The 13110-nt window shown below is 52.4% G+C and overlaps 1 long non-coding RNA gene and 1 other non-coding gene across 2 annotated transcripts; one reads left to right on the top strand and one right to left on the bottom strand.

The window, feature by feature from the left end:
• Nucleotides 1–539: 539 nt before the first annotated feature.
• LOC140626805 (uncharacterized) lies at nt 540–3391 on the bottom strand. Its single transcript, XR_012025809.1, has 3 exons — nt 3023–3391; nt 1186–1297; nt 540–958 (listed from the first exon to the last, which is right to left on the bottom strand). It is a non-coding gene; the product is annotated as an uncharacterized lncRNA (long non-coding RNA).
• Nucleotides 3392–9100: 5709 nt separating this feature from the next.
• On the top strand, nt 9101–9173 carry TRNAT-UGU (transfer RNA threonine (anticodon UGU)). Its single transcript has one exon. It is a non-coding gene; the product is annotated as a tRNA-Thr (tRNA).
• Nucleotides 9174–13110: the final 3937 nt, after the last annotated feature.

The following is a 13110-nucleotide window of genomic DNA, read 5'->3' as shown; positions in this document are numbered from 1 at the left end:
GGTTGGACCTGGACCAGCAGGCTCATGTCCCCTCACATGTTGGCAAATGTCTTAGCTGGCCATGAGGAGAGCCACTCTGCAGGACACCCAGTTGAGTCCATGGGTGTTTATAACACAATGAAGGTGTGCAACTGGGGATAGAAACAAAGCTCTGCACCTACGTGAAGGGGGGGGTGTGTCTGTATGTCCTTTGAAGTATTGTTCATGATCAAACAGGAGCTCATGGTATATTCTTTCCAGGGCAGCTTTGAGACATTCTATAATCTGAGGAAAAAGGCGGAACCTGTGCTTCTCATATGCGGCAGCTGAGTCGTGTGCCCAGCTGCTTCCTCTGGCAGACCTGAGTCAGCCTCCAGGCCCTCCTGCCCACCTGCCAGAGGGCTGTCCACAGTGACTCACACGTCCCCTGCGTGTGAGAATACTTGCCTCACAGGTGCTTGCACACATTAAACTGAGGGGATGAGTATTCCTAAAGTGCTCGTGCTCTGTGCTCGCTTCTCCGACCGTAACAGCTACTGTTCCATCATTAGAGGCCAAGAAACAGAAGAACTGCAACAATTTACTGAGCATGGGTAGGGACCAAGGCTAGGCAGCCACAAGCAAAGATGAAAAAGAGCTTAAAGTGTTGAAAACGGCATTTGCCCGTGTCCATTGGAGGCCCCTCCGCTGGGTGTCACACTTCCTCCCACGATGCCACTCGGGGCTGTTTGGCCCCTTTATCTGCAAATCTTCTCCGTTTCCCACTGCTGCGAGCTCCTTTGGAACGGTTCTTGCAAGCTTCCTGGCCATTTTATCCACCTTTACACATGACAGCACCAAGGCTTGAGTGAAATGACATATCCAAGGTCAAAGGGCCAGTTGGTGGTGGCGGCAGAGCTGGAACGCAAGACTGCTGGGCTCAGAGCCACCCTCTCCGTCCTGTCGCTGGGGCCCTTCAGAAAGCACGGCCTCCCTGAGACTCCATGGGGAGGGCGACAAGAGGGTGGACAGGTCAAGAAGATTGTGAACTTGGTCCAACCCAGTGAGTCCGACCCCCACCCACAGGGGAGTTGGAGAGCCCTGCGGAGACTGGACTGCACTTGGTCCCCTGAGCAGCTTGATGGCCCGATGCCACAACAACCCTCAGCGCCTCCCCATCCTCACTCCCATGCACCGCCTCCCTCCTGCGATCCTCACTTCGCTTACCTTCCAACAGGGGCAACGAGCCTGCTGCTCCCATCCCACCAGCGGACACTGATGCCCGGGGCCTCCTCGGGGCAGAGCCAGCCAGGCCATGAGAAGGGTCTCCACGTGGCACCTGCACATTTGCACGACAGTCATCGGGGAGGAACCCCGGCAGATCCCAGACCTATGTATGGCCCAGCCTGGCTGGTTCTGCTCCTCTTCGGAGGCCGGGCCTGCTGCATGGTTTCATTTAATTGCATCTTTTTATTTTTATTTTTATTTTTATTTTTTTTATCGTTTGATAGCGGTAGCCAGATGCCTGTAGGCAGTTCTTGCCCTTTTCCATCAGTTCAAGCAAGAAAATGTACCTGCCATGGCAGTATTTGCTTCACTGGGCTGCTGACTTATTTTAAGAACTAAGTCTTGCCTGGTACCCTATTTTTCACTCGGGGTGTCTTGCAGCCGCGGGGCCCTGGGTCCCGGGCAGGGCTGCCCTCCGCCGCGAGGACGTAGCGCCACCTAGTGCCCGCGCGCGCCCCCTGCAGCCCACGTCCCTCCCCGCGGTAACCTTGACCGCTCGGGGCTCCTCGGGAGCCTTTTTTACAGGCCTTCTCCTCTCCTCGCAGAACACAGCTGGCCTGGCAGGGTTGCACTTATCTTATTTTGAAGATAAATAAGTTAAGACACAAGGCTCCAGCGAGAAAGCTGAGTAAGGCTCCCACTTGCCAGCTTGGTGTCATACTTTCTAATTTGGGTGGCTTGTCATTTATAAATGATGAGCTCATGAGACAGGAGACCGAATGCAAGGCCCAGGTGCCCAGAGCACAACCATGGGGCAAGACAGCCCTCCCGTGGGACCTGATGCAATCGTCTTGGCGCTACTGACGCCCGTTCATACCAGCGTCCCCAAGCTCTAGGTTTGGGGATTATCCTCACAGCACCTCTCAGGGAGTATAAACACCAGTGTTACTACTGCCTGCAGGTTGCCGCAGGAACCCACACGCCAGGAGGTAGAAAATCTATCCCCCCCGTGGAAGATGAAAGCAGAGATGGAGCTGCTCACTGTCCCCTAGGCTCGCCGTTCCCCCTGCTTCGTCATCAGCGCAAGAACCAAAAATTGTGATCCTAATACCACCCAACAGCTCTGGCCTTCAAAACCCCAAGTGGTAAAACATGAGAGACACCTAACTCTGGGAAATGAACAAGGGGTAGTGGAAGGGGAGGTGGACAGGAGGTGATGGGTGATGGGCACTGAGGGGGGCATTTGGCAGGATGAGCACTGGGTGTTATGCTATATGCTGGCAAATTGAATTCCAATTTAAAAAAAAAAATTTAAATCCCAAGTCTTTTCAGATACCTTGAACAGGGTTTTTTTTAATCCTTGGTACACTAAGGTGGGATAACTCTTTGGAGGTGGCCAGGGAGGGAGGGGAACCTGTTCTGCGTGCTGTAAATGTTTAGTAGCATCTCTGACCAACACCCACTAGACGCCAGTTGCATCTCTCTCCCCACCCATTATGTCAACCAAAATATCTCTCAACATGGCCAAATGCTCCCCGGGGGTACAAAATCTCCCTGCTTGAGAACTGCTATTCTAGAAGGCAAATACATCGGATTATAAAAATAATACTAATAACAACTCCTATGACTGCTCCCACTTAAAAGGCATAAACTGTATGTTAAGAGCCTGATGACAATATTCTATTTAATCTTTGCATTCAAGAAACCAAGCTGTGTTAACTCTCTAAGGAAATATTCATGTTAGATTAAAAAAAAAAAAAACAGAAGCTCAGAGAGGTTAAATAACGTGGCCAAGGTCACACAGCTCGTAGTGGAAGAGTTACCATTTAAAACCAACCTTTAGTCACTCCACAACCTGAGCTAATCACCGTCTTCAGATCCTCGGACCATAGATCACAGATGTTTCCAGAAGAGTCTTGGTTCTCAACGGTCCTTGTAAAGTATGCTCACACTGTTCAGATACTACATCCAGATTTATCTTTAAAGACATAAACATCATGGCTATTCTCTGTAAGAACACCAACCCTAAGTGTTAATGCTGAGGAGATGTTGCTATAGGATAATGGTGAGAGCTCTGGTCTGAGTTCAGACCCTGGAGCCAATAACTGACTGTACAGTCCTCATTTGGGGTCAATTTCTTAAGCTCTCAAAATCCCTTTATCTTCATCTACAAGATAAAAAGGACTGGTTAGATCAGGCGCTCAGCCGTGGCTGCACACGGAAATCACGTGGGGACATTTGAAAGAGGAATGCCTAGGCCTCACCCCAAACCAATAAGCCAGAATTTCCGGGGCTTGGGCAATGACATTTCTCAAGCCCCAAGATAACCAATGTGCAGCCAGAATTGAGACCCATGGGGCTGGATGGACTCTAAGACTCTCCAGGTCTGTGTTTCTGCCTTCAGGCCCAACTCCCCTTAAGCTGGATGGCTTTTTCTCCCCCTTCCCACCAGGATCATGGGACATAAGAGAGCTTCTCGGTCTCATAAGACTGCCCCAAAAGCTTTGAACAATTTTCTGAGAGGCCCTCAGGGTCTCAACTGCCATCTGGCCCCAGAATTAACCATTTCTAGTACCATTCTGGAAGTAGGCAAGTAGTGCTCCCCCACCCCACTGGCCAGGGGCCGGAAACTCTTCCAAAGGAGTGCAGGGAGCAGGGGAAAGACAGCTGCGTCATCTGAAAGACGATCCTCTTCCTGGCTTCGTTGAGCCCTTGCCCTGTCTGACCTTAATAACGTTCATTCTAATCCATGGTCTTTCAAGAGGTGAGAGAAGCTCCCCTTTCTGGACATGACTCACCCACTCCTGTGTCAGCTCCCAGAGAGTGATAACGTCTCACTCAGCGGGTGCCTGAGAGGAGCTTTGGCTGCAGAGAAGGGGCTCTTGGGCCCCGTGAGCCCCATGCTCTGTATCCCCTCCTCTGCCTACTGCCACCCAGCCTTCTGGGAGAGACCCTCTTACGACAGGGGGGGCTTCACACAGTACTTCCAGGTACAACTAGGAGTACAAGCAGTGTGCATCGTGAAGCACTTCCCGGATGCCAGGTCCTGGGTAAAGCATTTACACACATCACAATCGCTTCTCGGCCTTTTGGCTAAGATCAAGTGTACACACATCACTTCATTTATTCTTCCCAAGCACCCCCATGAGAGGCTATTGTTGTTCACATTATTGTTGTTCACATTTTATCATCATCATCATCATCATCATCATCGTCATCATCATCATTTGGTTTTATATGCGAGGAAACCGGGCTGTCTGTATCCACTGTTCCTCTTTCCCAGCTGGCCATGGACCCCATGATACCAACAATTCTCCAAATGACAGTGGCTTCCCCCCTCTGGCCCCCTGGGGTTCTGCAAGAGCAGAGACCACATCTGCGTTGGCTCACAAACTGGCAGGAGAAGCAGCACAGCTCAAGGCAGGCAGGCTGGCCCCTGCACACCTACCCCTGCCCCAGGGAGAGGAGGGCTGAGAAGCAGCTTCCTGGGAAGTGGGCCATAAGGGACACAGAAGACAGTCTTCAAGGAGGAGAAAGTGGTCAGTGGGGTCAAGTGCAGCCAATTCACCAAGGTTTTACACACGTAGAGCCAGGGTGGGTGGGGAGCAGAGGCCCAGCTGAGTGAGTGGCAGCTGAGGGAGGGAACCAGGGCAAGCAACTCACTGGAGTGGAGGCCTCGTATTCCCTTCTCTTTCATGTGATGCTTTCTGTGGGAGAGACTGGAGCGTGCTAAAAGCCGATGGGAAGGGTCCAGGGGACAGAGAGAGGCTGGATGTCCCCGGGATCAAGGGCAGAAAGGGGACGGCTGGGATCCCGATGAGGACAGAACGAGGAGGGATGGCTTGATCCGGGGCCAGGGACAGCCCCGCTACTGCAACCTGAGGGAAGGCGGGAAAGCAGACCGGGCCGCGCACGTCCAGGTGGGCAGCACCTGGCGGGGAGGCCAGGCCACCGGGCTGACCACCTCCCTCGCAGCCGCATCCACCTGTTGGCCCCACCGCACCGGTGAAGACCGGGAGCCTTGGAAGCACGGAAACCCCGGTGCCTCCAGCAGGGCGCAGAGCTGGGCTGGCAACCAGGTCCATCCAGGAGTGGCCGGTCACCCCCTGCAGTGACCAGGTGTCTCCACAGGTCCCCAGATTCGAACTCAGGTCTACTAGACCTCAAAGGCCCAAGATCTTTCCCCTGCCCGCCGGCTTCCTTCTTTGGATCTGGAAGTGAGGACACGCAAGGCTGGGGGAGCCCACCAAACAGGACTTTGAGCTAGTAAATTCGTTCTGCAAGCCAGGTATCAAGGTGGTGGGGCTGGGGGTGCATTTTCTCCATCCTTCTCTTCAGTCTTCACCCCTCCCGACTCCTCCCTTTCAGAACAACCTAAACACCACCGGTTGCCCCTGTCCAATTGCCAAGTGGCTGAGCACTCCCACCCAATGCCATCCCTGCACGACTGGTGCACATTATCTCCGGATGCAAAATTGTAGTCCTTTCATGAATTCCACCCAAAAACCCAGCAATCTTACTAAAAACCTACCCAAGAGAGGGCTATTTGGTGTGGGATAGGATCAATATCCAGGAGATGAATTTGGGTACAATGATTTTAATAAGTGAGTGCATTCCATTGGGCCCACCTAAGTCTGGCAGGCATTCACCATTGAGCTGCCCACCCACTTTCTGAGCTGTCTACCCGAAGACTTTCCCATCTGGGATGGTGAGAAGGGTTATGCCCTGAGTTATTCTAGAGGATGCTACAGCCCCTCCTGCCAAGTATCCAGGCAATTGGAGGAGAGGGTCAGCTGGAACCAGAGTCCCTGACCCCAGCACCCCAAGTTCTAAAGCCCCCCGTCTGTGCCCTGGGTTCCTTCTGGCCTCCCCATCCAACAGTGGGAAAGGGGCTTGGCGGGGAGTGGGGTGGAAGAGCTCAGACACTGGACCAGGTGGCCGGCTTCATGTAAATCTGTGTGGGTTTATAAAGCAACATGAAGAGCAACTTGCTTCCTGCCCCCTCTCCTTCTTTAGCTTTGGTCCTCCTTCCCTCTGGGTTTCTGCTGGCCACAGGGGTCCTATCCTCTACCCTCCACCTCTAGCTGGGTTGTGGGTGGGTGTAGGGAGGGACCAGAACAGAGGAAGGACCCTCTACCTCCTTCCCTCCTTCCCCGTCCTGACCCACCACCACCACCACCACCTCACCCCCATCCCCAGGTTCTGCACTAAAGAGCCTACCGTTTTCTTGGATGAATTTAGAAAGCCCCTTTGCCCTCTGTTTTGGGTGGTGGGTTGGCTGGCTAGATTATACATGTGTTTGTGCTTTGTTTGTTTTGTTTTGTTTTTTAACTTTCTTTGGCCAACCTTTGAGTAGGAAACAAAAACCATGGAAAGTCCCAACCCCCACAACTGCGATGTGCCTTCTGTGACCATTGCACTGCACCATGTGGCAAGCCCCTTCCACTGCTGGGCCAATGCTTCCCTGTCTTCAAAATGAAGCCCAGCTAGATAAGCTTGGAAGTCCTTCCTGGCCCTTGCACCCTCACACCCTCTGACCTTGAGTTTGACTTTGGAGACAGAACATGGCCTGCTTCCAGGAGGAGAAGACACAGGACAGTGAGTCCAAGGAGAGGGCAAGAGAGGGTGGGAGCCCCTGCCCCAAGCCGGGGAGGGGGGGAGCTGTCTGTCCTGCTTCCTCGAGCCCCAGGGCTACAGCAGACTCCTGTGGAGAAAATGAGGGCCGGGGTGAGCAAAGGAAACTCTCACCTTCAAGCAAAAAGAAATAGAACAGCAAAGGGATGCTGCTGAGACTTCTGTTTCCATCTTGTCCTCTCCCTCCACCTAAACCGGACCCTAGGATGCCTCCCCTTCCTATCGTGTTTGCTTCTGGCACTTCACAATTTCCCAGCACTCTCAAGTTCATTATTGGGTTGAATTTCCTGGACTGCTGTGAGATAGAACCAAAATGATCACCTCCATTTCGAAGGTGGTGGATGCATGGTTAAGTGCTCCATAAGCCCCCACAGGGGGGAAGAGGGGACAGGGAGAAGAAAGAGGAGTCCTAGGATTCAATGTAAAGCTCTCCCAGACTTTTTCTTTAAGGCCGTGCTACACAAAAGCAGACTGAAGTCTTTATAGGATGTCCACCCTGCCTAGCTTTTTTTCACCTTGTCCTTTCATCTTTGTAGGCTTTATCCTACAGTTCACAAGTTAGAGATGAGAGAAGGAGAGGTTCCATTTTTCTATCACATCCCTCCTCCTGCTGGGGGGCTGCTGGGGATTTATCATTTGTCTGGAGAAAGAGAGGGGGAGGCAAGTGAAGGTTGCTGGTGAGTTCTGCTAACAGAGGCAGTCAGGGAATGAAGGAGGCATTGCTCCTGCCTTAACTGAATGCCTGCCTGCATTTGTTACTGATTGTGTCCCTTCAAAATTCTCAAGTGACAGCCCTAACCCCAGTGCCTCAGGATGTGACCAATGCGAAGACAGAGTCTTCACAGAGGTGGTCAAGTTAAAGCGAGGGGGGTCCTAATCTAATCTGACGTCCTTATAAAGTGGGGGAATTTTTTTTAATTTATTTTTATTTATTTATGATAGACATAGAGAGAGAGAGAGGCAGAGATACAGGCAGAGGAGAGGGAGAAGCAGGCTCCATGCCGGAAGCCCGACGCGGGACTCGATCCCAAGACTCCAGGATCGCGCCCTGGGCCAAAAGCAGGCACAAAACCGCTGAGCCACCCAGAGATCCCCCTAAAGTGGGGGAATTTGAACACAGAACTGACACGCACGGAGGGGAGAGAATGTTAAGAAACAGAGAGAGAAGCCAGCCGTCTATAAGTGCCAAGAAGAGAGGCTGAGATGGGTCCTTCCCTCAGAGCCCTCCAAAGGATACCACCCTGCCCACACCCACATCTTGAATCGGACTCGTAGCCTCCAGAACCGTGTGGCAATGCAAAGAGTGTTAGCCAAATTCCAGCTTGGATGCAGAGGCGGTGCAAGTGGAACTGAGATGAGAAGCCTTCTCCCCAAGCACTTTCCTGATTTCTCCTAGCTTACAAAATTAACATAGATGTCAGTCATTCAGCATTTATTGAGTACCTACTATGTGCTACACACTATTCTGGTTATAAAACAAAACCCTTAGGCCTCAATAAAGCACATTACCTAATGGGAACGTAGTACGGGGTAAAAGGGACAGGATAAGGACCATGGTGCAGTTTCAAACAGAAGGTCAGGAAGGGTTTTGTTGAACAAGTGCAGGTGAGCAGACACTTGTAGGAGAGAGGCCCGCAGAGCACTGGACTGCACGGCCTCCATTCTCTCCTTCCTGCAGGAATGGGTCATGCTGTAACCATAACTTCATTCTTTGGGCAAACAGTTCATTAATAAGCAAAAAAGAATGAGGCATAGTTTTATGATCCCAGCCATTAAAGAAAGAGCAGGGACGCAGCTTTACTCATCCACCCTATCTCCAAAGTCCAGGGGTGTGCCAGGACTCCATAAATACTGTTAACCCCATTAATTCATCCATAATCAATAGCTTATCTAATTTATGAGAAGCAAAGACACTCCCCATAACTTCCCTGGAAGTACTAAACTTGATACAATGTGTCATATAAACAACGGCTCCCAGGCTTTTTTCACACGTAAAAGAACCACTCAGACTAGGACCAGAACACGATTCAATTTTTGCATGTTCCCTGCCAGCCCTTGTCAGTGGCATAACTTAGTGTTTTGTAATCCTAGACATAGGACCTTGACTTTGGGATTTTTTTTTTTAATGCTTGTCAAACTGTAGGCACTTTTCTCTAGCAATTCATAGTCTTTCGGATCATCACTGATAATGGATGCATGAGGTCAGTGGTTTGCACAGGCTGCCAGCTAACGCAATATTGCTTCCAAAGTCCCTGAACGGGAGCAGCCCAGGTAACGAGCAGGCTCCATAGCTCAGTGGTTAGAGCACTGGTCTTGTAAACCAGGGGTCGCGAGTTCGATCCTCGCTGGGGCCTTTTGCTCGCGCCTGCTTTTTTTTTTTTTTTTTTTTTTAAGAAACCCTCCCCTTCTCGGAACAGAAGCTCCAAAATGGAAAAGCCATTTCCGAAAACGTTACTTCGGCCAGGATTAACAATTGACTCCTCCTGAAATGCAAATGATGGGCGTCCTCGAGGGCGTTAGAGGTGACCCGGAAGAGAAAATCCTGGACCTACACAAACAGCAGGAAAAAGACAAAAAAGCCGCCCTCGGCGACCCCGGTGCCACCGGGACCTGCCGCCCGGGCCCCGGCAGAGGAGACGCGAGGCTCCAGGGGCTCGTTTCCAATTCCCTGTGCAAGCCGAGCTCCAGCCCCGCATCCCGAGAGGTTGGGGGGACGCGGGAGGGCGTCCGCCGCGGGATCCTGGGGCGGCGGGCGGGGCGGGCCTGGGGCGCTTGCGGTGGGGGCGGGGGCGGGGCGGGGGCGGGGACGGAGGCGGGGTGCGCCTGCAGTGATGCCCAAGCGGCCTCGGGGACGGGGCGGGGGCGGGGCGGGGGCGGGGCCTGCAGTGATGCCCGAGCGGGCCTCGGAGGCGGGGGCGGGGGCGGGGCCGGGGCGGGGCCTGCCTTGCGCCTGCAGTGATGCCGCGTGGCCGGCGGGGGCGGGGCCGGGGGCGGGGCCGGGGCGGGGCCTACCCTGCGCCCTCAGTGATGCCGCGTGGCCGGCGGGGGAGGGGGCCGGGGCGGGGCCGACGCTGCGCCTGCAGTGCCGCCGCGAGGCCGGCGGGTGGCGCTGCCGCGCCGGCTCCCACCCGCGCCCCGCCCCGCCCCGCCCCGCCGGGTCCCGAGCGCGGCCAGCGTGGCCGGGGCGGGAGCGCGCGGTGACCGCCACGTGGCAGCCGCGCCGCGCGCCGGGCCGAGCTCCCGGGGCCGTGGCCCTCCGCACCGGGCGGGGGAGCGGCTTCCGCAAGCAAACAGCCGCGGGCCGCTGGGAAGCCGGAGCTTGCGGGCCCCGCTCTGCCCGGCCTCCCGGAAGGCCGCCCGCGCGGTCTGCCCAGCCCAGGCCTCCCGCCCCCGCACCTCGGACCGTCCGCGAAGGAGCGCGTGGCCCCGGGCCCGACGGCCTGCAGTGGGGCTCGGCGCGGGCGCGCGGGCGGGAGCCGGGAGCCGGGAGGCACCGCACCTGCAAGAGCGCTGCGCTCTCCGGCTCTAGTTCTTAACTGATCACGTGTCAAGTAATATTGTAGCTGGGCTGGATTAAATAAAATACATGATTACATTAATCTGACCTGTGTGTGTGTGCGTGTGTGGCTACCGGAGCACTTCCCATCGCACCGGAGGCTCCCGTGTGCATGCAGCTTCCCTAGTTCTGTTGGACGGTGCAGCTTTAGAGAGCCTGGGACCTAGAGTTCAAGGTGATTCTTAACCCGGGCTCCCATCAGGTAAACGGGTGGGCAGCCTAGCCTCCCTGGTGTGTGGGTTTCCCAGAGCCAGTCCCGTGTTGGGGAGGCAGGATGTATGGCATCGGTTAATATGAAATATCTTCCCGGCCTAATCTTGAACCCCACAGGAGCAAGAGAATGTCTTTCTTTCTTTTTTTCTTTTTTTTTTTCTTGAGTTTCGTTGGCAATGTTACATTCAGGTGTACAACATAGTGATTTAACTTCTCTGTGCTGTGCTCAGCGCCAGTGTAGCTCCCATCTGTCACCATACAACACTATGACAGTATCATTGACTTAATTCCCTATGCTGTGCCTTTTATTGTCCTGATTTACTTGGTAACTGGAAACCTGCACCTCCCACTCATCCTCACCCATTTTGCCCAGGCTCCCTCTTCTCCTCTCCTGCAGCATCATCACTTTGTTCTGTGTATTTATAGGTCTGATTCTGCTTTTTTTTTTTTAAGATTTTTGTTTGTTGTTTGTTTATTTATTTATCTATTTATTCATAAGAGATACAGAGAGAGAGGCAGAGACACAGGCAGAGGGGCAAAGCAGGCTGCATGCAGGGAGCCCAATGTAGGACTCGATCCCAGGACTCCAGGGTCACAACCACTGAGCCACCCAGGGATCCCCTGATTCTGCTTTTTGTTTATTCATTTGTCTTGTAGATTCCACAGATGAGTGGAATCATACGGTATTTGTCTTAAGAGAATGTATTTCCTCAGTTGAGGTAGCTTTGGGAATGATGCAATTGTTAAGACTTTCCATCTTGGCTTGCAAGATTCTAGGTCTGGAAAAACACTCACACTTTTGTTGGTTTTTGGCCCTTCTGTAATCAGGATAGCTGCTGTTGGGAATGCTGTGGAGGTGAAATGCTCAGGGTGCCCGAGGAAATAGGCCCCACTGGTGCAAAAACAAGATCCATAGTGATCACAGAAGGGTCAGCGCTTCACTGACACTGAATGCCTTTTTGCAAAACCATTGCAGATCCTCAAATACCATACTATTAGTAATAACATAGCAGGAAAAAGATGCCTTTGAAGCATCCCCATCCCCTCTCCCTCCAGCATAACCACTCCTCACACTTCCTCCCCCTTCCCCTTCTTCCAACCAGTCTCTGAAAAGAACAAACACAAGCCTGTGTGCCTTTTTCTGAACTTCTCAACACCTTAGCCTCCATGGAAGCCAAGAACACTCAAGCTGCGACCTAAGTGATTGTTCTCTCATAGTACCAGACAGCCCACGGGCATTGCCAGCCATCTTCCAGAAAAGAAAACCGCTTTGGCAGAGAGGAATTGTGCTTCCTGTCCCCCGGCTTCCTGGCGTTTCAGGGATACCCATCCAGTTCCCTTCTCTAGACCCGACACCCTCCTACTCAGAACCTGTGTTCAGACGGCCTAGAACCTGAAGGACACATGAATTCTGAGTACCTTCCTCTGAGAGCTCAAAACTCTTCCAGGCCCCACCCTATTTTTGCCACGTCTTTGAAGGAAAAGTGTACAGAAAAAACGTGACAAGTGAGTTCAAGTATTTGTTCAAGAGGTGGGTCTAACCAACCGAACGGACTCAGGATGTTTAGCCATCTTTCAACAAAACAGTCCAGGTTAGAATTCCTCCCATGTTTATGGTGGTGTCTTCATCTGAGAAGACGCTAACAGTGTAAAATATCAGGGCTGGTTAGATCCCAAAGTTCACGTCTATCCTAGAGTGTTCATATGAGTTACAAAGGTAGGCAAAAGTAAAGAAAAACAAAAGCTATGAGAAAGGGCAAAGGAAAAAGCTAAAAAAAAAAAAAAAAAAAAATCCAGAAGTGATCTTGAGAAAATGATGACCAGTGTTTTTTTGCATCTTTCATAAACCCAGGACAAGAGAAAAAGAATGAAAAAGAGGCCTCATGTATTTAGATTAGGTTAGGTTAGCCTGCAAATAAAGATTGCTAAAGAAAAAAAATGGAATCTGCCTCTCTGGAAGTCTAAAAGAATCTGCGCAGGGTACATCCAACTGTGGGGAAAGCAGTGATTACGTGACCTCGGAACGTCCTCCACAACCCTGGCGTTTTGTGTTTTTGTTCTTAGAAAACCAAATTGCCTACACTGTTCTGGATGATTTGCAGGATTTGGAGAACTTCCTAAAGATGGGGAACATTTCCTCTCTTAGCTCTTTTATTCCTCAAATACCTGGTTAAAGGCCACAGAGACCCTCACTGAGGGCCCTGCTGGGGGGCAGGTGCACAAGATAGTGACAGGGGGGTTGGCTGAAGTTCAGCTGAACAATTCCCTGTTCCCTTCCTGCTGTGGTCTAGGACGGATGGCTTATGCTCATGACCCCTCACTTTCCTCCTCTTCAAAAGGCATTACATGGCAACACATAAACAGCAAGGTTTTGAGGTTTCAGATAATGTATATAATCTTGGCACATCATAGGGACTCAGAATGTCATTACGTCCACGGTGCTATTTGCCAGGGCAAATTAGTGGGCGCTGGAGTTACCGACGGGAGCCCACCCTGAGCCGGCCAGTGAGTGGCAGCCTGGG

This window comes from Canis lupus, chromosome 38 (assembly GCF_048164855.1).
Source record: "Canis lupus baileyi chromosome 38, mCanLup2.hap1, whole genome shotgun sequence".
Taxonomy (NCBI): Eukaryota; Metazoa; Chordata; class Mammalia; order Carnivora; family Canidae; genus Canis; species Canis lupus.
The sequence above is the reverse complement of the archived record's forward strand: the minus strand, read 5'-3'. Positions and strand labels throughout refer to the sequence as shown.